The sequence below is a fragment of the Solanum verrucosum genome, unplaced genomic scaffold (genome assembly GCF_900185275.1).
Source record: "Solanum verrucosum unplaced genomic scaffold, falcon-dt-bn FXZP01000191.1, whole genome shotgun sequence".
Lineage (NCBI taxonomy): Eukaryota > Viridiplantae > Streptophyta > Magnoliopsida > Solanales > Solanaceae > Solanum > Solanum verrucosum.
The window spans coordinates 80,893-107,607 of record NW_026020742.1 but is presented as its reverse complement, the minus strand read 5'-3'; the positions used below and the strand labels follow the sequence as shown (position 1 = coordinate 107,607).

The window sequence follows — 26,715 nt, the reverse complement described above, 5'->3', positions numbered from 1 at the left end:
ATCCACAAGGTATAGTAGTGATACAATCAGGATTGAATTCAAAATCTATATCCCAGTTCTGCAGCACAAAGGGTTTGTTGAAATACGTATAAGGACTATCTTGCATTACTTTGTCTCGTTCTTCAACAGTGTCGAATCTGAAAAGAAAGTATCCTTCATCATGTAACAAGATCTGGGGGTTTTTCACGTACTTGTAATTGTGCACCACGAAATTTTCCATTATTTTCATAAATGGGGTATCACCAATAACATACCCAATTAGGGTTGACTTCCAGTAATCAACTTGTTCTATTAAGTCTTCTAATTTAATACTCACATAAATTTTTCCTTCGTTAGAGCTAGGTGGTACATAAGATAACACTTTACCTTGCTTCACCTCCCTGTTGCCCTCATAAGACGGCTTCTCCAGCGGTGTTGGCTGACTTGAGGAGCCCTCTTCCGAAAATTGTAGTCTTCAAGCTGCTTGGTATGAACCAGTATCGTATGGCTCCAGTTGAACTGACCTAGAATCGGATCCATCTCCTTCGTCCTCTTTTGTAATAGTTTGAAATCGAGCTGCGAGAAAGCTTCCAAATTTTAGAGGTTTTAATCTACTCTCCGGCGTGACTAATTTTGTCTCCGACCGAAATTCCTTACCAAAACTTGCCTGACTTTTCATCGTGAAATTGCTGATGTGCATTTTGTTTTGATAAGAATTAGGTTATGGAGTTGGTCTTTACTTCATCTAAATGTCGAATCAACTAATATATCCTTGTAGTATATGTATGTATATATATACAAAAATGAACTTTTTAAAGTAATTTTGTAGGGAAGTGGTTACCAAATTTCTTCATCAGGAAAGGCAGTAAGAGATTCAGCTGCTCGTTGTAGGCTAGGCTGGCAGGAGCAATACCTTCATGGTTATGGTGAGGTTGATAAGGCAATTGTAAAGGTATGTTGCTGAATCCTGGTATAGGTCTTTGGGCATTGATTTTCTTAATTTTGATCCTGTCTATTGCCATGTATAAGTAATTTTGGTGTTTTCATCTTTTATAGGACATGAATGCCACAATACGCCAAAGTGTGCAAAGAGCATCAAAAATACTGGTAAGATTGTTCGTTAATTCTTTGCCAACTTGACTTCTTCATATATCTCTATCATTGAGTTGTTTTCTCCTCATCATTTCCCAATATGAAGTCTAACACTCTCTAAAACTTTGGCGCTGTTAGTTAACACTATAACTATATCAGGATCATCATCCGAGAACTTTAGTTTTTGTTTTAACTCATACTCTTAGCAAAAAGGAATAGTGACCGCAACAGAACTTCTTGTTGTATTCAAGTTCTCTTAAATCATCATATACTCTTATATATAATTATAATTAACAAAAGAAATGTACAGTTAATATATATATATATATATATATTGAAGTGCCAAAGACTTTCATCTTTTCAATTATAGAGAAGAATAATTAGTTTTATACAAGACATATTAAAAGGAAGAAAAGTTACAATATTTTTAGTGATATCATGAATTTTGATTGAATAAAAGTTGAGAGCTTAACCCATTTGGCTAATCCATATTTTACCCATATTTTATCCATATTCTTATGGGTTAAATATGGGTATCAACCCATATTTTACCTATATAAAATTTCACACACCCAACCCATTAAAATATGAGTGGGTTACCAAAATATGGGCTCAGTTTGCCAGCACTATTCATCACATATCCATCTTTCTTTGAAAAGCAATCTAAGTTTCTACTAGGGCAGCTGAAGCCAAAATACCTCCTTTGCTATCTAGGCCAATTCAAAGTTTTTGACCCACAGTATCTTCAACAACAACAACTAAACAACTATGTGCAAGCATTCACAATGTTGGCCAACTACCAATACTCCTGCATTGTCAACTCAGATTTTGCTGCGCAAAGGGCACCTGAACATGAAGACACCCATGAAAGTTGACAACAACGTTGGTCTAAAGTTGATCAATTCTAGCAAGTAAGGTGATCACCTGGAAATTTGTTTTATATCAGGCCAACTTACAAATGGAGAACCTTTTGATTGTCGTAGACTTCTTAGAGTGTTGTGATCAACAAATAGAAACGTAACATCAATATAGTTTTCAGATCCATTGAAGAAATATCAAGTTTTCTGCATGACAGTTTCTCTTTACCAGTCCCAAAATATGCAAGTAAGGCAAAGATTGAATTACTCTATCAAAGTCAAAATCAGTAAAATAAATAGCAAGGTGTGTACCTTCTTGAAGCCAGTAACACCCCAAAGATTGTCAAGTTGGTTTGACTGACCGGTAATGACCAGGCGACTAGCTGGATCACATTGAACCCATACCAACATTTACCAAGAAATAAGGGAATTAGAGCTTGGAGATGGTTAAACAAGATGAAAACAAAAGTCAAAAGAAACACAAGTTGAAACAACTATTCATCAAATCTTTTGTGGTCTTATGATACTAAATCATTACCTTTGAGGAATTTTTTACAGAAAAACTAAAATGACTATCTAAAATAGTAAAATACAAGTTTGTCAAAGCTAGCAGATTACAATAGTGCAAACATAAAAAATAAAATATAAACACCAGATATTTTGGAGATGCATATCTTTTTATAAAGGTTGAATAATGAACTTATAAAAAATAAAATATTAACACCATCTATTAGAAGGTTGTTTTGTCCTTTCAATGAGATGAAGCTAACACTGAAAACTTAACCTTAACCCAAACACCAATTGCAAAAAAGAGAAACTCAATGATTCCAAGCAATAAGACAAACACATCAACAAGTCATGAGAGTACACACAAGAAAACAAATTGAATGCACTTGATGGAAAAAGGTATCACGATTGGTATTATACCTCATCTCGTAAAAGCCCAGGAACCAGTGCATAGACCTCAAAGGAATCATTCTATTTGCATAAAATCATTACAAATCACATGAGAGAAATGGAATACATAATCTAGAGGTTCTTAATTCTTTTACTTCTAAGAGGAACTTACTGTTTCACGAACATTGATTTTCATCCAATCAGCAGGGGGTCCAACATCAACAACTTGGACATCCAACCTGGCAGATGGAAAGCAATTTATCTTTACATCCGAAACGGAGGAACCAAAAACAGAGATAGATAGAGAAATACTACTGAAGTTCCTAGTACTTTTTTTTCTTTTTGGTGCTAAAAATTGTTGGTGTACAAGATATCTATTCAAATTTCTAACAATAGTATGCGTTTTCTATCATGTAGTAAGCCGATTCACTACGAAGTTGGTCTTGAGAAGAATAATAATCTAGAGAGATCAAAAGTTAGAGAATGCATGTAAGCTATGTCCTCAACCCGACGATTCCTAATCCCAATGATTGTCGGATTCCATTTTAATGAAGTTGATTTTGCCTGTAGCATCCAACCCAAAAGAATAGATACACCGCTTGCTCGAAGAAAACAAACTATAAGTGGCATTGTATACAAAAGTGGATAACCTACACAATAATTTCTCTACAACACCCACAAGGGTGATCGAGTTAGTTGAGCAGGGGATCTCACAAATGGGGGTCTCTAGTTCGAAGCTCCCAACATACTTTCTAAGTTGAACTCGTCATGGGGCTTGCTAGTGCGGTTTACCTCTCATGATTGGTTTGTTGGATATTACACTGGAGCGAGATTTACCCCGGCCCTATGCAACGTCCAGAATCCAATATTATAAAGTTTTTAGTTTCTCTAGCACTAGAAATTCTCTATATTTTCTAGCAACATGTAAGTCTAACAAGACTAACAGACTATTAGAGAGCATTAAAGCTAAAGCTAACATATTAACATGAGTTAAAATTGAATGCAATTCAAAGACCAATCCGACAGGCAACGAAAGAACTTATTAAGATTAAACACACAAATGCAATTTCAAATGCAGTTCCATTACCACTAGAATTTGTAATGAAACATTCTAGATTTCATCAAAATAACTTAAGATTGACTTGATCAGAGATAAAAACATTAGAAGAAAGGATCAAGATAAAGTATGACTTACTGCTTAGATGTTTCAGTTTCTGCAGCTTTCATTGGGTGCTCCACTTCATTTTGTCCCAGGTGCTTATTAGAACCTGAATACAACAAGAAGTTCTACTACGGTCACTATTCCTTTTTGATAGAGTTTGAGTTAAAACAAAAAATAAAGTTCTTGGATGATGATCCTGATATAGTTACAGTGTTAACTAACAACCACTAAATAAAAGTTTTGGAGAGTGCCAGACTTCATATTGGGAAATGGTGAGGAGAAAACAATTCAATGATAGAGATATATGAAGAAGTCAAGTTGGCAAAGAATTAACGAACAATCTTACCAGTATTTTTGAGGTTCTTTGCACGCTTTGGCGTATTATTGGCACTCCTGTCCTATAAAAGATGAAAAACACCAAAATTACTTGTATGTGGCAATAGACAGGATCAAACTTAAGAAAATCAACACCCAAAGACCTCAACAAGGATTCAACAGCAGACCTTTACAATTGGCTCAACAACCTCACCATAACCAAGAAGGTGTTGCTCCTACCAGCCTAGCCTACAACGAGCAGTTGAATCTCTTACTGGCCTTCCTGATGCAGAAATTTGGTAACCATTTCCCTTCACAATTACTTTAAAAAGTTCATTTTTGTATATATATACATACATGTACTTCAAGGCTACATTAGTTGATTCGACATTTAGATGAAGTAAAGACTAACTCCATAACCTAATTCTTATCAAAACAAAATGCCCATCAACAATTTCACGATGAAAAGTCAGGCAAGTTCTGGTAAGGAATTTAGGTCGGAGACAAAATTAGTCACACTGGAAAGTAGATTAAGACCTCTAAAATTTTGAAGCTTCCTCTAAGCTAGATTTCAAACTATTAAAGAAGAGGACGAAGGAGATGAATCCGATTCTTGTCAGTTCAACTGGAGCCATATGAAACTGGTTCATACCAAGCAGCTCGAAGACTACAATTTTTGGAAGAGGACTCCTCAACTCAGCCGACACCGCTGGAGAAGCTGGCTTATATGGGAAATAGGGAGGTGAAGCAAGGTAAAGTGTTATCTTATGTACCACCCATCTCTAATGAAGCAAAAAATTATGTGATTATTAAGCAAGAAGACTTAATAGAACAAGTAGATTACAGGAAGTCAACCCTAATTGGGTATGTTATGGGCGACACCCCATATATGAAAACAATGGAAAATTTCGTGGTGCACAATTATAAGTACATGAAAAACCCCTAGAGCTTGTTACATGATGAGGGATACTTTCTTTTCAGATTCGACACTGTTGAAGAACAAGACAAAGGAATGCAAGATGGTCGTTATACATATTTCAACAAACCCTTTGTGCTGCAGAACTGGGATATAGATTTTGAATTCAATCCTGATTGTATCACTACTATACCTTGTGGATTACTTTTCCAGGGCTGCCGATAGGGTATTGGTCTAGTGAAGTTTTGAGAAAGGTTGCGAGTGCAATAGGGAAACCTTTCTACACTGATAGCTTTACTGTTGCAATGGCTAGAATTTCGTATGCCATAGTTTTTGTTGAAATAGATGTATCACAACCTCTGTTCGATTCCATAGAAATGGTGACGGCAATATGATCCTTCCAGCAGGTAGTGGAATATGATTGACGTCCGAAGTTTTGCACTGAATGTATGAAATTTGGGCATTGTGCTAAAGCATGTTGGACTAGGGTTGAGGGAAAGCAAGCTGGTGAAAAGCAAAAAGAACCTCAATTTCAAGAAGTTAAGAAAAAGAAACCTAGAAACAAAAGACAAAAATCTCCACAACCAAGATACGACTGGAAGGCTAGGGCGAATATTGTACAGACGAGGCCAGTTGCTAGCAAACCAGATAGAGAGGAAGGGAAAGGGGATAATTCTGATCCTGCATGCTCAGGACAAGGTATTACTCCTAATTCGATGCAAGTGCAGGCAAGAGTACAAATCACAAATAGTTATAATGTTCTCCGGGAAGCTGGAGATCTTGGGGGAAATCACAACCCTCAATGATCATCTAAACATGGAACATAAGAGGGCTTGACCATCCCTTAAAGCAGAAAGAGCTGAGACTTTTTCTGAAGAAGAATAAGGTAGATGTTATGAGAGTTAATGAAACTAGAGTAAAAGTTCACAAAGCTGGGAATATTTTGGAGAAGATGGTACCTGATTGGAAGCATTGTCTAAACTATCCTATGACTTATAATAGTAAAGTCTTGTTACTATGGAAAGATCATATACAAGTACATGTATTGATTGTTCATGAGCAATTCATCCACTGTAAAATTTCAGACACAACTAGTCCCTTCTTAGCCTACTTTACTGTTGTTTATGCCAAGAATGAAAGTCAGCAAAAAAAGGACCTATGGATAATTGCTTTAAATAGTTCATATATATATATATATACTACAAGGCTAAATTAGTTGATTCAACATTTAGATGAAGTAAAGACTAACTCCAAAAACTAATTCTTATTAAAACTAAATGCCCAACTTCAGTAAATAATCAAATCAAAACAGTAAAGTTCATCAAAAGCTTTCTTCTAGATAAAGTTTGGTTTTGTTTGATTCAATTTTTTTTTATTGTACATGTAAATATGATGGTCCAATCTGACAACCCTTCAGACACTTCACTAGAGGTTGAGACTGAGAGATTGAGGTCTTTGACAGCAATGCGACCAGCAGGAGCACTGAACTGCAAAGAGACAAAAATGAGGTGTGCACCCACCAACTCCCTCTACAAGTAACCTCATTCAAGAGGGACATACTAGTATTATACTGATATAGCATACCATTTTCATTTCTAGTCCAACCCCACTTCTGTCAAGGTCTTTAATATATGACTGTCCCATCACCATAGGGCAAGCTGGTGCTACCAAGATAGGCTGGATTTTTATTATTCATGTAGTTGATAAAGTCTTTCCCTAGTGGCCCTTATCCCAAACTAAGGCCATACTAATTCCCGTCAAAGTCAACTAAAGAAGGATCCATGATCAACTTTGAGAACTTGATCGAAGTCGAAATACGTCAATGATTCTAACTACTTAGGGTATAGGCTTCCCCATATATCAATTAAAAGGTATACAATATCCAACAAATGTGAAGATACATCACATAACAACAATGTAAGAACCTCATTACCTCATTGTCAACACCCGAAAAACCAGGAGGAGGAGCAATAAGAAGTTCAAGCTCTCCATTTTGTGTCATATGCCTTTCATATTGGAGAAGTATCTAACATACAGAGAAATCATGAGATAATAGAATGTACAGAAACAAAAAGTAAGAGACAAATAACTTCTTAGAATAAATTCTATTCAAAATCACCATATAAGCATAGATACATGGAGATGATGTTCTTTAAACATCTAAGTTTGGCATTTCAAAATGTGGAAAGCTAAGGAGAAGTGGAGAATATATTCTCTCCAATAAGATAAAATGAGCCAGAATGTCCAGCTGCCATCTCACAGTCATATAACCTACTTTAAAAAAGAAGAAAAGCAGAACCACGAAAATGAAAAGAAGAAAACATAAACTATTAAAGTGACTTTATAGGCCACAAAAGACGGGTTGTTAGTAAAAGTTTTCTAAGTTAATACTTCACAAAGCACCCACCAATTTTTTTTGATAAGGTTAAATAATTAGAAATACCACAACATGCTTACAGGGTAGAGCATTCAGAGGCATGAGGCACTGACCCTTCTTGATAGATAGAGTTGATCTTCCTAATATTTTCAGCAGCTCATTACCCTGAATACTGAAATTGAAAGCAGAAACTCGAGAAACACTAGAATGCCATAACCTCAGTCCCTGAATAACTCGATGTAAAAGATTCAAAAAAATGTCCTAGAGTACTAACTGTTGAAACTAATATTCTTTCACTGAGATCTTCTCAAGTGTTGTGATGTTGCGTACCCCTCAAAGAAAACTAAGACAACATTCTCTAGGTCCTCCACTGTTTACTTGATATAGTTTTCTGGATGCCTTCTACTTTCTATATGGCTCCTAAACCGTCCAAGAAAAGATCTATAAATAGGAATAAACTTTTCGGTTATGGAAATGTTCAGCTCATCCCTGATATGTGTATCTTGTATCAACCATGTGGACTGAGTCATGTGCACCTCTTTAAACAAGGTGTTGAACGTCTTGAAACAGACTTTTATCTAAATATGGTTTTTCAATCGAACCAATATGATAAGTAAGATGTCATTTCCTTGCTAGTATTTTGGATGAGAACTTTTCTAAGTCTTTCAAACATTTTGACATTACAACCGCAAGAATTGAAAAGAACATATCAACATGAGCAAAGATGGTGTCCCAAATGGTAGGAGTCGTAAATATTGAAGTGTTATGTCTCTTTATAAATCTCAATCAAGTTCATGAAATAACACGACAGAAGAAAATCAGGCTAATAGCAATGCAAAATTTTAATAAAAACTAGATAAAGACATAAAATTCTGCTGAACCAAAGCTATTCACAACCTATTGCAGGAAAATGGTCATGAAATAGATAATGAACAGTTACAACACACACTGAAACTGGACTTCGAAACCTTTCTAGTTAATCTCAGTACCACTATTTGTTTTCACACTCAGAAATTCACTTAAAAAAGGAACTTGCAATCTAAAATATTCATATCAATACTTAGTTATAGCAGCAACATAATACAGTTTTATGACAACAACTAGTTAATTAGATCCATCTAGAATTAATAAAGAAACAACATTCCTTTGCAAAATTCACTTTTGGATTCAGATTGCATAACGACAATGACAAGAAGTCAGCTCAAGAATTCAAAATTGTGAATTGTATCAGAACTTCAAGCAACATGAAAAATCATAGTTATAGTTCAGAAACAAACCTTGGATTCCTTCGAATCATCAGATAAATAACCTGTTATAATCAATCAACGCCCCTTCAAACTATATACTCAATTGAAATCCTCGCATGGGTAGCAAACATGTTTATAGATATGATTGCACATGTGTAACAATAATTTAAATTCCTTACTGATATTTCCTCATATCAAAAAAATCATACTAATTACTCCGAAAACACGAAAAAGAAGAAATTATCAAGCCATTGAAAGACAAAGTGACAAAGCTCCTACATGAAGGTTCATAAGAAGGAAAATACAAACTCTATTACACTACATAAAACGAGTAGACCTAAGATTAAAACTATTGCTTCTTAATTTAAGTTTCAATTCTACAAATATAGAAACAAGTCTAAACAGAAATTACTGAAAAAATCATATATAAATTTATCCAAATATATCAAAAGTTTTGAAGAAATTTAACTCGATATTTAAATTCCCCAAAGAAATTCACACAAAGAACAACTCCTCTTTCGCACACATATTATCACAAAAGGTTGTGAATGAGAAAAACTTTCAGAAATTGCCCAAATTTGTGAGAAATATCGAAACCCTACCTGAAACAGAGTCAATGAAGACGATGTTCTTCCTCTGAAGCAAAGTAGTGATGGGTGACCCACTTCTCGGCGGACTCATCGCTCCTGACCTACTTGACGATAACCCGCACCACCTCTTCCTCAAAGGCTGAGAAGAAACCTTGTTTTATCTCCATTTTCCAAAAACATCAAGAGTCCCAACACTTTTTTCCACCAAACAAGGAGACTTAAGGTTACCATGGATGAAACTTCCAAGTCATAAATCAGATAAACGCATAAGAATGGAGAATTGAGAATAAGTGACTTAGCTAAACTGATTGAGAAGAAACCTTTGAATGAAATTTAGGGCACTTGTTTTCTTAGAAATTGGGGGAAATAGAAAATATGGGGGGAGCTTATTATTTTAGCCAAAAATATGGTAGTACTCTTATTTTCTGAAATTCGGGCAAAAAGTTATTGGAGGGAACTCGTTATTTTAGCTTATTTTTTAATGAGTATTTATAGGGCACACTTGTAAATATTTGTGGGAAAATTTGGCCATAGATTTCCCAAGTAATATTTAGGGAAAAATTTAGCAAATAATGTTTGTTCATACAATTTGTCATTATTTGGTAAATATTTTTGGCAAATATCCCAAATTTCCAAATACTAGTTTTTTCTAGTATTTGGGCCAAATCTCATTATTTGGGATGACACCAAACTTTTATCTTCTACAAAAATACTCTCTATAGTAGTTGTTTGCGTTGTATTACTTTTTTTTTTACGTGAACACCAAACTAATATTCATTGTATAATTTTTGAGGATAAGCTGTTTGTTTACAAAATACCCTCACCCTATTTAAACTATTTTTTTTTACATTTTCTTTCCAAGCATTAGTTATTCATTCTTAAAAATAACATTTGCATCTTATTTAGCTTAAATATTTTTGTGTGTGCATTTTCATGATTGTGCCATATGTTTTAAAAATTAAACTTTCATCTTATATAAGTTAAAAATTAAACTTTCATCTTATTTAGCTTAAAAATAAAATGTTCATCTTATTTAGCTTAAAAATAAGATTTTCATCTTACTTATGCTTAAAAATAAAACATTCATCTTATTTAGTTTAAAAATAAAACTTTCATCTTATTTAGTTTATAAATAAAACTTTCATCTTATTTAGCTTAAAAATAAAACTTTCATTTTAAGTTTATTACAGTAAAAGAAAATTTATTATTAAAGTTATCCACATTTTAATTATAGATAAAATATAATTATTAAGTGAGTAATAAACAATTTAATGAAAAATATGTAATTTAGTAGTGAAGTGAACATTTTAAGAGAAATCAAAATATAAATAAACATAATAATTACGTCAACTTATTATATAATCATAAATAAAAAATTGTATTTATAAAATGTAAATTTTTAATAGAAAAATATATTTATCATAAAAACAACAAATAATTAAGGTTGTACAGGCGAGTCCCAATTATAGAACCCAATTTTTACTATGTTTTACTTATTTTATTGTTCTTTTTACAATATTTTAGTACCTAATAAAATTATTATTTTTCTTTAGAATGGCAATATAAAACGTATCAAATTTTTAAAAAAGTTCTTTAAGAATATTTTGACAAGATTTCGGTTGATTCAATATTTGTTACATATCACCTAAATTTTAATGGATTGAAATGAGTTAACCTAATAAATAAGTGGATCAATAACCTATCCAAACTTAAACGGATTGGGGGAATGAGCTTAATTTTGCCAATCCTAACTTTTGGCAACCTATTGTATAATAAATGTTAGGGTGGATGTTCGAGATTTCCAAATTTCGGATATATTCAGTAACTCGAAATTGGTAGTTAAAAGTAGATACCAAATATAAAAATTTTAAATTTCGGTTAGGTATTTGGTATTTGGTAAATCAACTTTCGGTTTGTTATAGTATTCGGTAATAAATAATTTGTTGCTAATTGTTAATATTATCACTCAAATTATTTCTAATTTTCTATGTGGATGCCCGATATAATCTATCTATATATAATAGGAGAGGAAAAAACACCTACGTGTCAGCACCACAAAAATCATGTTTTTAAATAATTAATATAAAATTAGAATAATTAAATATATATTATTTTAAAACAATTTTTAAAATTAGTTTCAGGTAACTAAAAACTGTTTTTATTCTTTATTTAAAAATATATATTTAAAAGTTAAATAACCAAAAAGAGAAACGGTTGATTGTGTAAGGGAATTGGGGTAGTTTTTTTATTTATTTATTTTTTTATTTTTTTATTTTTAAATTCACTAAATTCTATCCAGATAACATGCCCAATTTAATAAAATAAAGAAAATACTTTCAATCCAAAAGAAATAATAAATAAATAATCTAATAAAAATAAAAAATTTAAAACTGATTGTCAATAAAAAAAAAACTGTTGGTTTTCGTAGGGTGAATGGGTAATATTATTTTTATTAAATCTATCCGGATAACATACCTATAGTAGAAAGAGGAAACTTTTGATTCAAAATAAAATAAAAAACAATTAAATTACTAATAAAAAATAAGAAATAAATAATGTAATAAAAATAAAAATTTAAAAAGCGATTGTCAATAAAAAAATAAAATAAAAACTGTGGGTTTTCGTAGGGGAAATGGGTAGTATTATTTTTATTAAATCTATCCGGATAACATGCCTATAATCAAAAGAGGAAACTTTCAATTCAAAATAAAATAAAAAAACAATTAAATTACTAATAAAAAATAATAATTAAAACTTATTGTCAAAAAATATAAAAAATTTAAAACTGTGGATTTTCATAGGGGAAATAGGGTAGTTTTTTCCCTTTTAAAAATAGATTATTAAATTATATCAAGATAACATGGCTTATTTTTATTCAATAATAGAAAGAAAATAATTTAAATCTGGATTAAAAAAAAGACAAAGAAGCCACGTCCTTTAAGAAAAAAACTTAAATTATCTATGATAAATTTTAAATAATTAATTTAAAATTTGAATTTCAAACAATAACTAACCTTATCCCTAAAAAACATCTAAACATCATAATCCACATCTTTGGAAAATAACTACATCATCCACATCTTCTTAAATCAACTCTTCTAAATATGACTCCAATTCCAAACATGTGTAAAACAAAAATCTGATTACACTTACAAAGATCATAAAAGCATATTTAGAGGAAGTATAGTATAGTATGTTGTGTGTATATATGCCATCGCTCTCAATTGTGTGAAATTGCTTGATTATGATTGAAGGAAAAGAAAGAAGAAACTAACGATAAAGAAATGAAAAAATTCTGAAGAATTTTATGGCGGAGGATCATGTTCTCTTCCGTGTTTGATTTTTGTTTTATATATCATGTTTGTTTTTGTATTTTATTTATTTTGTTTCATGTTTGACTCCTCTTTAATCTATTTTTATTTTTCTTTGTTTGGACAGATTGTAGTCATAGAATTGGAGGTAGCAGCTTTGTTGGCTCTTCAATATGCAAGGATGTAGTGTCAAAGGGTATAGAGATCATAAGTCTGAGAAGGTATATGTAATATATGACTGAGTAGTTTAATATGGATTTCAATTATTAAAATAAGTCTGGTAATTTATGTGCTACCTTTACTATTGATTCATGATGATTCATATAATTGTTCTATCCTATAGTGCTATTATTTTTTTACGTAATATGAATTCTCAAATTTTAGTCTTTCTTGCGTCCCTCTTATTCAGACTCATGGATAAATTAAGTCACTTGTATAATAATCATGTTCATTTCTTTATTATACACTTGAGTAGATAGACAGTGAACTCAAATGAATAAGAGGACATGGATGAGAGCAATGTATAAATTGAATTTACTCAACAATATTGGTAGATATATAGATGAAGTTGAACTATGTAAAAATAATTTCAAGCTGGATATAAATTTTTTGTTAAGTTATTGTAGACATTTCTTATTTAAATATAAAGCTTTGTGTATGAGATTTAAGCATTGTAGGTTATTGTTGTTGTGATGAGTGGTTTTCCATATTTAGCGTAACTATTTTTTAATATACTTGCTATTCATCCAATGTAATGAAGACATCAAATTATGAGTAAAATATGCTAACATTTTAACTTAATTAGTATAATTGTCTTAAACCAAATTAGACTTTTGAATACTTCATAGTGTTATTGTTTAACTATTTATGTTATATTTAACTTTTTGTAGCAATATTACTTTAGAAGTACTCTTTAGTTTTATAAAGTAGTTCGTGCTTATTGTATAATGTATTTTTTTCCCTTTTGTTGTCATCCGCGCATCGCGCGGGCACGTATACTAGTAAAAGATAAACAAGTAAGAAGACATCAAAAAAATTAAAATTGATACAACTAAAAGACATATATTTGAGTTGCTTATGTAGTATTTAACTTTCTTTTTGTACTAATGAGTTATAAACCTGTTGATATATGACATTCATAAAGTAAATAATTTTGTATTGGAAAAATATTGAATACTAGTGTCTCATCCAAACCCAAATATCGTAATTCTAAAACTTTACTTCCGAATACCATCCCAAATATGAAAATACCAAAAAATTCTGTTCAGTTCAGTAATTCTATTTTCAGTATTTTAATTGGTATATACTTTCTATAACCTTTAGCTATTTTTTTTATATAAATAAAAACATGATTATATCTATGGTATTTGTTAAGCTAAATAGCATTTTATCTACAAAAACAAAAAAACTATTTTTGAGCAAAATTCCCAAAATGAGGATTCATTTCACACACATATCTTCTTCTTTCACTTCCATCATCTCTCTATAGCCTTCAAATTTTTTGCAATCGTGAAGAACAACACCGTCGGGATGTCGAAACGAGGACGAGGAGGTTCCACTAGGAACAAGTTCAGAATGTCACTGGGTTTGCCGGTGGCGGCGACGGTCACTCTGTCATTTCTCAGCCATTTCTACAACTTTGCATGCATTAGCTAACTCACTAGATTCGTAATCAGAATATCCATTTTAAGGTAAAAAAAATTTCACTTCTCTCACTTTTTTGGATTTCCTAATCTCAATCTTCATAGATCGAAAAGTTTTGTACAAATTTCTGATTGTGTTCACTAGGTAAGTTTATTTGTTTGCTATTTGTATAGATGAATGGAGGTAGAATTAGGTTAATTTGATTCTTCTTTTTGTGGATGAAAAATTCGAAATTATCAAATTTGCTAAATAATCAACTGCATTAGTCTACCCTTTTCGTGTATTTTGTGGTAGAATTACGCGAACTTTATTGTACTTTTCATGGATTGGTTGTCTATGCTGGTATTTGCCAAAAAATGAACTAAATTAGCTTACTCCGAGTATTTCTGTCAAAAGCCTGGAGTATGGTCTGAAATCTGCAACATTTTTTGATGGAGTAAAATAAATTGTACTATAGTTTAACATCCAGATTCCAAAGAATTCAATTGGAGATTAGACAGTTGTGATTTAACTTTGTTCAAATTAGTGGCTTCAATAGGAACTATATCACTTGAATCATCAACGGATTGAGAATCATAGTTGTGTGTCATGAATCCTAACTCAACTAGAAAAGCATGTTACTATACCATGCCCTTCATAATGTTAATAATAGAACATAAATGGAGAAGTTTGATGTAGCATGCTTTGTCGTGTTGGCATTTAATTTCTTTGGGAAAGCATGTTGATGCCTCTTTTTTTAATTCTATAGCTGCTTTTAGATGAATTATTATCTAAGGTCTGATCAACAAGTCAAAATTCCTGAAGCTCCAGGGATTTAGTCTAGTGGAAACTGTGAAAAGAGCGCAACACGTGATGTGTGGGTTAGACGCACACAATAGATTCAGAGCATGTTGTAGATATATGATGTTGACTTGCCCATGCTGATGGTTTCAAAGTAGGAACATTTACCAAGGAATAGGCTGTAGTTATTTTGTAAAGTAGCTATATAGGAAATTTTGAAACTCCTAATCCTAACTAGTTATCTGAAACAAGTTGAAGGAGGACATTACAGGTGCATTTTAGAAACAAGTTCTTTTGGTCAGTAGAAGATGTAATGATATGACTACGTCATCTATATTTTTCTGAAAATAGTTGGGTAGTGACAACATTCACAGACCTCAAGGTTTGGGGGGGGGGAGTTATCTGAAACATTCGTATAGTTTTGCTGGTAAAACGGGATGAATGATTGTTATAGTGCATGCCTCCGCCTATTTGCTATGCTGATACAAATTTTGAAGAGTAGGACGAGTCTTAAGCTTATTGATTTCATTTTTTGTTTAGTTAATTTATAATTTTCCCTAGTGTTTGTAATCTATAATAGAGGAATATCAATCAAGTTTGTCAGTTACTGGTTTTTTCTTTTCGTATGGTACCTATCCATTTTCCTGAACGATAATTAGTTTGAATTTTCACAGAAGATCCTTCTTGTTGGTATTCCAATTTTAATAGTAGAATGAATTGTTTTTGGTCCAGTCAGTGTCAATGATCTCCCACATTATTCTATCCATTTATTAATTCCATGGTGCTTGTCAAATGTACGAGCCTGACTTGTAAAATCTGCAAATAATGACATGTGTTTATATAGCTGCTGCAATCTGCTATAATCTAGTGATGTAAATGCTTGAAAGAGTTGATAACATAGCTTTGCCGGTCTTTGTCCCATCTTGTACTTCTGTTAGGAATCAATGTGTTTTGTTCGTTTTATTGCTCGTGATCCTTGTCCTCGTTCACATCATTATTCTCAATGTTTAAGTCCATCATCTCCTGTACAGCAAGGTGATTGAACATGTTGTTGTTCTCATGTTTGCTACTGTTAACGTCCAAATGTTTTTTTTTCCTTCATCTTGTTTAGTTGTTGTTTCACCTGGTTAGTCTCCTCATTGTTTTTCCTTTTTCTTTTCTTCTTTTTCACATGTTTCCAGCCCTCTTCTATTTTACTAGTTAAGGCCTCTAGATCTTTTTTGCAGTTCATATCCATATGCATCTCTTTTTGCTGAAGCAAACTCTGATTATCAGAAAAAGTTTCAACAGTCATACCTGAATCTTGCGTGGTCTCTTCGATTTTATGCTTGTCATTGTTCTCTTTTTTGGATTCAACTTTTTTAATATTTGCTCTGTTGAAGTTTTGTTTTGTAATAGAAGTACAAGATGTAACAATGACTGAATATTATCATGGTTAATAGCTCCAAAGATGTCATTTTAAAAAATAAAAGCTAAGTCATCTGAGATGTTGCTGAGGTCTGTCACTAACAACAACTTGTTTTCCTTTGTCTTGGTGTCTTGTTGTTTGCAGTAGAGTGTCTTGGTGTTGTTGGAGTTGAGTTTCCTCTTTTTCCATCATCCTATATTGCGATTTACAGATGTCTTATGAACTGCAATGGTATCTACTGCTACGTTGATTTATTGGGGGAAGTAGAATTTAACACTCCTTAGCTGTAAAGTTTTAATAATTTGAAAGGTGAAATATCTAAGGAGCTTGCTAATCTTCCTAAACTTCCTTATCTCCATCTGTATGAAAATCATTTTATTGGACGAATATTAGCGGCATCTATACTATAGCCGCTAAAAGATATCTTTTAGGAGTAGTTTGGTTTGAATACTAGTTATGCTGGATTAGTTATGCTGGGATAAGTTATACTGGGATAAGTTATGTTGGGATAAGTTATGCTGGGATTAGTTTTTATTGCTTGTTTGGTTTGTCATATTCAAACTAATATTCATTGTATAATTTTTGCGGATAAGTTGTTTGTTTACAAAATACCCTCACCCTAATTAATTTTTTTTTTTACAGTTTCTTTGCAAGCATTAGTTATTCATTCTTAAAATAAAATTTCCATCTTATTTAGCTTAAATATTATTGTCTGTGCATTTTCATGATTGTGTCGTATGTTTTAAAAATTAAACTTTCAACTTATTTAACTTAAAAATTAAAATTTCATCTTATTTAGCTTAAAAATAAAATGTTCATCTTATTTAGCTTAAAAATAAAACTTTCATCTTATTTATGCTTAAAAATAAAACTTTCATCTTATTTAGTTTCAAAAGAAAACTTTCATCTTATTTAGCTTAAAAATAAAACTTTCATTTTAAGTTTATTAAAGTAAAAGAAAATTTATTAACTTTTCCCTCTAGTTTTTCATGTGATTAACTTTTCCCTCTAGAAAAAAACCCTACTCCTGCTTAAGTCTAGAGTTATTTGTATATCGCCTCATGCCCTCAACACATCGCTCAAGCAAAGAAATTCATGGTAGCCATCTCCATCCACAGGTAATCCTAAGGTTTTTATTTCATACAAACTCATGATCTTACTGAAACAAACCTTTGATCACATAGTCACTAGTAGGATTTTGGGGTTAAGTTCTGTTAACTAATTGAAAAAAATATTGATTTTCAGAACCATGTGAAGTTTCAAGGTTTCATAATTTAGTTCTTAATTTATATTTTCTTGTAGGTTTTACTGGATTCATCTCATCCTACAAATATTTGATTCCCAGGTATTCAAACAATTGTGACGATTTGTGATTTTATGAAAGTATTTTTTTCTGTATTTACTAAGTGTGTTTATGCCTGCTATTGATTTGAGGGAATTGATTAAATTGATTAGTCTATTTGCTAATGTTACTTTAATTGATGAATATCAATTTCTTTACCTGAATCGACTACATTAGGACCCCTGTTTGTATTGTTTTTGTTATTCTTCTTTTTTTGAGTTTGATACTGTTCTTCCTGCTGATTGGGCTCTTCTTCTTGGTAATGATGCTACCTTGAATCTATATGTGATGTTGAATTATTTTTCCTGTCAGTCGACTGCATATTCTATTGTTCAGTTCTTAGTTGATCACCCTTATTAGGTCTTACACGACATGATTATGATTTTTAGGCAGTCATAGGATCGGGAGACTATGGTATAGCCCAAAAAAGGATTATTATTACTGTACTTGGACTATTGGACTGATCTGGTTCAACAAGATCAATACAAGAGTTGTGAGTAATAATAGTTTTACCTGTATGACTCTGACTTTTCTGGATATCCATTTGTTCTTGAGGTGTCTTAGGTCTCTCCTCATTGTTTGTATTGTTTTTGTTATTCTTCTTTTTTTGAGTTTGCCAGTCATATGAACAGTTTATTGTATGAACAACAAACCTATAATTGCAGGTAAGTATTGTACTCCCAACAAACTTAGGAAAAATGATACCTGGTTATGGTATGACATTATTTGTTTCATTTCAGTTTTTAAAAGCTTTGTCGTTATTCAAACAACAAGAACCAAGTTAATTCCGACATATAATGCAAGACGTCTTATTTGTTAAGTCAGCTTGGTCACTTTGCCTAATTGACTTCTTTTATCGAGCAATTTAGATGCATCATGTACAAGTCTTGGAGAAGAACCTGTAATGATGTACAATTACCTTTGTCTTCATTGTTCCGTTAGATTGTTAATTTCCAAAACTTTACTTCAGGCAATGCAGATGCACCATCTACAACAGATACATCCTTAATCTCGTACTCTCTCCTCATCCACCAGTCCTTTCATCTCCGTTTACTAAGATGCAACAACATTTTGTTGGATAATTTTGACATTAGTGGGAACGGAAGACAAGTGAAATTATGAAACTTATTGCTAATATAAAAGAATAAGCACCCTCTTTCTAGAAAGTCTCTCTTCCAGATACCTCAAAAACTCTATTCTTGTCTTCAACAGAATTTCTGAGCAGACAAACCCTGCATTGATTCCCACATATCCTCTTCAGAGAGTCACCGACATAGACTAATTGCTTTCCTCTCAAAAGCTCCAACATTTCTTTGGCATTCAACCTGAAAAGTGAAGTAATACTGTTTTACAAAAAGAACATTACCAAAATTAAGCCTAGAAATGCATAAAAATAAAAGAGGACAGACTTGTGCACAACTCATGCTATATGCAGGGTCCAGGAATATTACAGTGCTTAGGCTGCCATCTAAAGTTCTGCTAACCATTATTAGGCCTTCCATTTTGATAACAATCAAATGACTCGTCAATAAAAGGACAAGAACCAAGTTCATACATAGGGTTAGCATCATCTTTCACCCACATTCCATCAAAAACATCACAATGACTCATCACTTCCCACCAAGCCTCTTTCTTTGTCTCATTTTCTCCAAATTCGACCATAAATTCACCTTTTGTCTCTCTTCCTCTTCTCTTTTACTACTTGATTTACTTGAGGTGAGTATATTACCTCAAGTACTGATAATTTCACATGACTAGCCTTCATACATTATATTGATTTGTTGAAATTTAACTATTGGTTTGCAGTTTGAAGATTACAAAGAAAGCAACCGTAGTGGAAGAACATTGATATCAATTTCAGGACTCTTTGTGTGGACTTTGCAGGTTAGTATGTGTTTTGTTGTTTTCTTTAATAGTATGGAGGTATTAGTCTTTAATAGTATGAGGGTATAATTCTTGTTTGCTATATGTATAGGTTATATACTTAATGGATAAAAGTTGGATAAATATATTGAATAGGCTTGATCCTTTATATGAGAATGGAGCCAAAAAGTTTCTTCATTTTGCATCATTAGATAGGCTAGATGCATCTGCAATATTGTGTCCATGTCGAAAGTGTCGTAATATGAAATTTGTTCGAAAAGATTTGATTGTTGAACATATTGTGGTTGATGGATTTCTAACTAGTTACACTAGTTGGATTTATCACGGTGAGGAGCTATTTTCATCAAAATTGGTCAATCAGTTAGATAAAGGTGATGAGATGCAAGACATGTTACATGAAACATTTGGAATTCCTCCTACATCTAATTTTGTTGATAAGGACACTAGTGCAGAAGGATTTGATGGGTCAAATCAACATAACATGGGTTTTGATAAGAAGACTGAAGAATTCTTTAGCTTACTGAAAGAAGTTGAACGTGAGTTATATCCTGGAAGCAAGTATTCACTACTTTCGTTCCTTGTTCGTCTATTACACTTAAAGTGTCTCAATGGATAGAGTAACAAATCATTTTCCATGCTATTAGAGTTGTTAAAAGATGTGCTTCCAGAAGGTGAAACATTGCCCAAGTCCTTTTATGATTCAAAGAAGATTATTAAAGATTTAGGACTTGAATATAAAAAGATACATGCGTGTCCAAATGATTGCATGATTTATTGGAATGAGACGAAAGATAGAACGTCTTATAAGTTTTGCAAAGCTCCAAGATACAAACAATTCAAAGGTGCAGTTAATTCCAGTTCAGAAACATCAAAAATTCCATCAAAGGTGTTTAGATATTTTCCATTAATACCACGACTTCAAAGACTATTTATGTCGGCTAAAACATCTACTCAAATGAGATGGCATGCTGAAGGTCGCACTAGAGATGGGGTAATTCGACATCCTGCAGACAGTATTGCTTGGAGGAAATTTGATGAAGCGCATACAGATTTTGCTAGAGATTCTCGAAATGTTAGACTTGGATTGGCTTCAGATGTCTTTAGTCCATTTAAGTCTATGTCTATCCCACATAGCACATGGACTGTTATCTTGATTCCATATAATTTGCCACCATGGTTGTGCATGAAACAACCATATATGATATTATCAACTATTATTGATGGTCCTTGTGCACCAGGTAATGATATTGATGTCTATCTACAACCCTTAGTTGATGAGTTAAAAGAATTGTGGGTTGGTGTTGCCACTTATGACGCATCAAACAATCACATGTTTCAAATGCGTGTAGCATTGCTTTGGACAATTAGTGATTTTCCAGCGTTAGGTAACTTATCAGGATATGGTGTGAAAACTAGATATGGTTGTCCATGTTGTCTTACCAAAACTAAATCTAGAAGATTGAAAAATGGGCGAAAATATTATTTCATGTTTCATAGGCGATGGTTATCTCATGGACACAAGTTTCGAAAAGATAAAGTTGCATGCAATGGCCTTGTGGAGTTAGATGGAGCACCTAAACGGTTGACGGGAATTGAGATTCTTAAGCAATTGAATAATATTAAAAATAAATTTGGTAAAGATCTATTGGCCAAATCTCGTAAAAGGAAATGGGATGATGTTGATAATTTGGTGCAAAATATATGGAACAAAAAGAGCATATTTTTTGAGTTGGAATACTGGAAAGACAATATGATTCGTCATAATCTTGATACGATGCATATTGAAAAGAATTTCTTTGACAATATATTTTGGACATTATTGAATATTGATGGAAAAGGAAAATATAATTTAAACTCCTGTTTAGATTTACAAGAGATGGGAATCCGAAAAGCTTTGCATCTTAAGAAAACGGCTAATGGAAAATAATATCTTCCTCCTGCATGTTTCACATTGAGTAACACACAAAAAGGCATCCTCTTACAAGTATTAAAAGATGTGAAAGTGCCAGACGGATATGCTTCAAATATCTCAAGTTGTGTTGATCTCAACCAATGCACAATGCATGGGTTGAAGAGTCATGACTGCCATATTTTAATGCAACAACTCCTTCCTATTGCCTTGTGGAATCTCCTGCCAGTGAATGTACTTAAGCCATTGATTGAATTAAGTAATTTCTTTAGGGGCATTTGTTCAAAAGATCTGAAGATAGGTGACTTAGAAAAACTCCAAGATCGAGTTGCAATAACTCTATGTCATTTGGAGAGAATATTTCCTCCATCTTTCTTTGATATCATGGAACATCTACTTATCCATTTAGCTGAAAAAGCAATGTTGGGAGGACCTTCACAATATCGCTCAATGTGGTTTATCGAACGGTATCATTTTGTTATTTTTTTATCATACTTACAAGAAATTGTATTTGTATGCTAATAATTGTCTATTTTAGGTTCTTGCTTTGTCTTAAAAACTACGTAAGGAATAGACGTTATCCAGAAGGTGCGATTGCAGAGGGACATTGGATAGACGAATTAATGACGTTTTGCTCATGGTATTTAGATGACGTCGAGACTAAGTCTAATCCACCTTTAAGAAATGATGTTTTATCTAATGAAACGACAGACCAAGAGGGTCGTCGATCAAGTAGAGAGAAAGGATTTATGCTTGATGACATTACACGTGCTCAAGCCCACATATATATTTTATTTAATTCTACCTCCACGACTTCATATCGTGAGTAAGTCTTAAATCATAATTTATACTTAGTAATTAATTATTAAATAATTTTCTTTCAATTTTTTTATTAAATAGTTATGTGTTTTACTTCCGTAGTGAACACATAAAAGAAATCAAGAAGGAAAATCCTCGTCTATCAAGACATAATGTGGATCAAATTCATAATGAAAGATTTCAACTATGGTTTAGAAATCATGTAAGTATCAACTAGCTAAAATATTTGCTCATATATTACTATATAGGTAATTATAACTTTTAGATCACATCTTTATTTTTGAATGCTAGGTCGAGAAGATGCATATGGCTGGTGAAAAAATATTTGAGGATATTCAAACTTTAGCTATTGGCCCATTAATACAAGCAAAAGAATGACTGGCTATATATGTGATGGAGTTAGATACTTAACAGAGTCTCGTGATGCTAAGAGAAAAAACTCAAAATAGTGGTATTATGTTAAAGGCTATCACTCAAAGTTATGCAAGCACAAAAGATAAAAATCCCATATTTGCAGAGGTTTCTTTTTATGGAATCCTCACAGACATAATTGAGTTATATTATTCCAAGAATCTCAAGTTTGTAATGTTTAAATGTAAATGGGTGAACAATAGCAAGGGGCTTATTGAGAAAGATGATTATGGATTTACTCTTGTGAATTTTAAACATCTACTCTATACAAGACATTAGTTATCATATGAACCATTCATCTTTGCTTCTCAAGCTCAACAAGTGTTTTATGTCGATCATCCTATGGAAAAGGAATGGCGAATGGTTGTTAAACTTAAGCCAAGAGGTTTTTATGATTTAGGTGATGACACACCAACAATTGAGCATAAGGAAGGACATATGGAGTTGTGGCCTGAACAACAATTGGATGACACAACATTTGAAACTGAAGAAGACATTGAATGGGTTAGAGAAGGAGTACCAGGATTAGAAATTGACCCAGAAACTTTGGAAAGTAATGAAGCATATGATGAAGATGACAACTTATCTTAGTTTTTGTTACTATAGTAGTATAATCACTATTTCAATACAATTCATTTATGAACAATATTGACTTTGATGTTTTTACTCTTCATTCAGCTGTTAAAATGTCATATGTTTATATATCTTATTATTTGACATAATAGTTAGATATTATTTTATACTTTTATATAGTAGAAACTATTTTAAATTTGGCAGGATTCATAGCTGCTAAGGAACTTCGCTGAAATGGCAAGAAAAAGACTGAGAAATTCTAGTCAAGGTGAGCTTTTACATGATTCTTCGGAGCAACAAAAACAACAAATCGGAAGTATGTCAATGCCTCAATCACCCCAAAATTGGCCACAAAATGAAAGAGATGAATTACATGATACAAAATATCTTCTAGGTATTAAATCTCATGATATTTATTCTTCCTTTCATAGTATAATATAGTTAGATAATGTTTATAAAAATAATAAATTTGCCTCTTTTTATCTTTGATTATTTATAGATTCTAATGAGAGTGAAGAGCAATCTAAGCGAACTAGGGGTCCCACTATGATGCACTCGGGATGGGGAAAGATGGTGGAAATTTACATATTGAATTGAATGAACATGATCAAGTTATTGGGTCAGAAGGAACTAGATTGAGTTCAAAACTTGGTGTGCTAGCATGAAATGGCATCTTAGCACCACTGAATCATAAAGATTGGAGGCTTGTACCTAGTATGTACAAGGATATAATATGGGCTCATATCAAGGTTCTTAGTATACACAAAACCTATATACTAAGATGTTTTGTTTTTATATTTTATTTTATAAATGAGTTGTATATTAAATGTATGTACAGGAAAATACTGACGCAACTGATGACATGAAACGCATACTGATGATGTCATTTGGATCTAAATGGAAAGAATCAAAGCATGAAGCAAAAACCATTGGATATGACCCATATAACACTGATATTGAGTGTTTAGCTCATTGTCCAGATAGAGTCGAAGAAGATCAGTGGCGTTCATTAGTTCATTATTGGAGCTCAAAAGAAGCAAATGTATGTGCTAGATTTCTATTTCTGCATTTGTTCTACTAAATGAGAATTTCATAGAAGTTGTCATAAATTATTGAAGTCGTGTTTTCCCTGATTATACTTCTTATTGTAGAACAACTAGAAGTTCTTTCTGATATGTCCCTTTCTTCTAAATGGCAGAAATAATGTTGTTGTACATGTCCAGTTTGCCAACCTGCACAAAATGTTATTGTATAGAAATTGATTGCACTTGTGAAACTCAACTATGCTACTTTTTTATATTTTTTCTTGGCTATTTCTTTTATATATTCAAGATTGTGCATGCCCTCTTATATATTGTTGTGTTCAAATTTCTAGGAAAAGAGTGAGAGAAACAAAGAAAGTCGAAAAAAATTGACTATGCCTCACACATCAGGGAGAAAAAGTCATTCTCAAATTATAGACAATGTACAAAGTAATCACTATTTATTTTCTATAATTTATATATTAAATAATACTTATCATGAATATTTAATGTCAATCTCTTACTATTCAAACAGATGACAAAGATGAATAATGGTGTAAAGCCAACTCGTATTGAGGTGTTCAAAAAAACTCACATTAGAGCGAATAAAGAACTAGTAAATGAGATATCTTGTGAAGTTTTGGTAAACTCTTACTCTTTAAAAATATATAGGTACTTTCTTTCTATTGCAATAATTTTAAAAAAACTTCTCATTACTTTACCTTTCTTTCAAAAAGAAACAAATGGATGATCTTGGCGAGGTGTATCCTGAGTTGAATGTCCCTGGAAGTGCTCCTAATGATGTGTACTCCCAAGTAATGGGATCAGACACTCATGGAATTGTCCGAACTCTAGGAAAAGGAGCATCTCCTAGCTTAGTATATGGCCCCGTATATAAACGATCTCAGGTTGAAAAAAGAGATTTTGATACAAGGGTTGAGATGGAAGTTCAAAAGCTACCTCAGCTATGAAAATTGAGATGACAGAGAAGATGTATGAAGCAAAAAAGAGATGGAAGCGACGGATAAAAAGTTGTTAGAAGCGAAAGAGGAAGCAAAAGAGAATGACAAAGTGATGGAGAGAAAATTATCGGAAGCAAAAATGGATATGGAAGAAATTATAACGGATAAAGTGAATGAAGGAATACAAGAATATGTAGAGTCTTTGGGAATTAATGTTGATGCAAATTTAAAATCAGGCAGGTGAAATAATTGTGTTGCTCACAAAAAAAATACTTTTTTAGATGAAAACTTAGTTTCTCTTAATTATAATAGTCTTCCTCTTTTGCAATAGGTTCCTAATAATCCAATTAAAGATTGTCAACAACCATCATCACTTGGTCCAGGTGTTCACACAAGAAATGTTAAAGAAATTTCATTAAAAAATTGAATTTTATTTTAATTGCGTAAATCCTAACATTTATATGATCACAAGATCAACTAATTTCTCTTTCTTGTTTAATATGGATTAATTGACAAACTGTTAATTGCGCGTCATGTACACATAAACAGTCTAAGTGATCATCTTTTTCTTTTGGTTCTTGTTGTTGTTGTTGTTTTTCAGTTGGTATAGTGAAATTATAAACTGTGTTAATTTATCATATTATTGTCTACTGGTCTAATGATCATTGTAGTCTTGATCCGTATATTAGTTATCTATTTTGTTGCTCTCGGGTTGTCACCAAGAATGTAGTCCACCTAGAACAACATCAAACATGATGATTAGTTCACAAATAACACATTGCTAGTTCCATGCTTCAATTTATGATGAATCGTCATAATACAAGCTTGTAGCACTCTATCAAAGTTAAAATCTTTACATGAGACTTAGAGAATGAGAGAAGCTCATTCGGAGAAACAGAACCAGAAGAACACTTGAGGTATTTGCTAGCAGAGGCCAAATAGTCAGAATAAGTAGTGGCAAGGAATGCAGCACTAGTAACAAAATACATATTGTTCCATCTTTGCCTATAGATGAGACCTCCAGGAGTTTTCTGGGTATTTCTGTCATCCTTGCAAGACATGAACACATAAAGTTCTTTAACTTTCTGCTGGTAATTCTCAAATACAGGTGCATTATGACCAACTTACTAGATATAAAGAACTGCCTGGATTGTTTGGTAGATCTTGAGTAATAAAGTTCTTTGCCTGGACTGTTTGGCAGATCTATGGTTCAAACAA

At 32.4% G+C, this 26,715-nt stretch overlaps 1 pseudogene; it reads right to left on the bottom strand.

The window, feature by feature from the left end:
* Window positions 1-1,887: 1,887 nt before the first annotated feature.
* LOC125812709 (AT-rich interactive domain-containing protein 6-like) overlaps window positions 1,888-26,715 on the bottom strand; it is a 39,326-nt pseudogene continuing 14,498 nt past the window's right edge.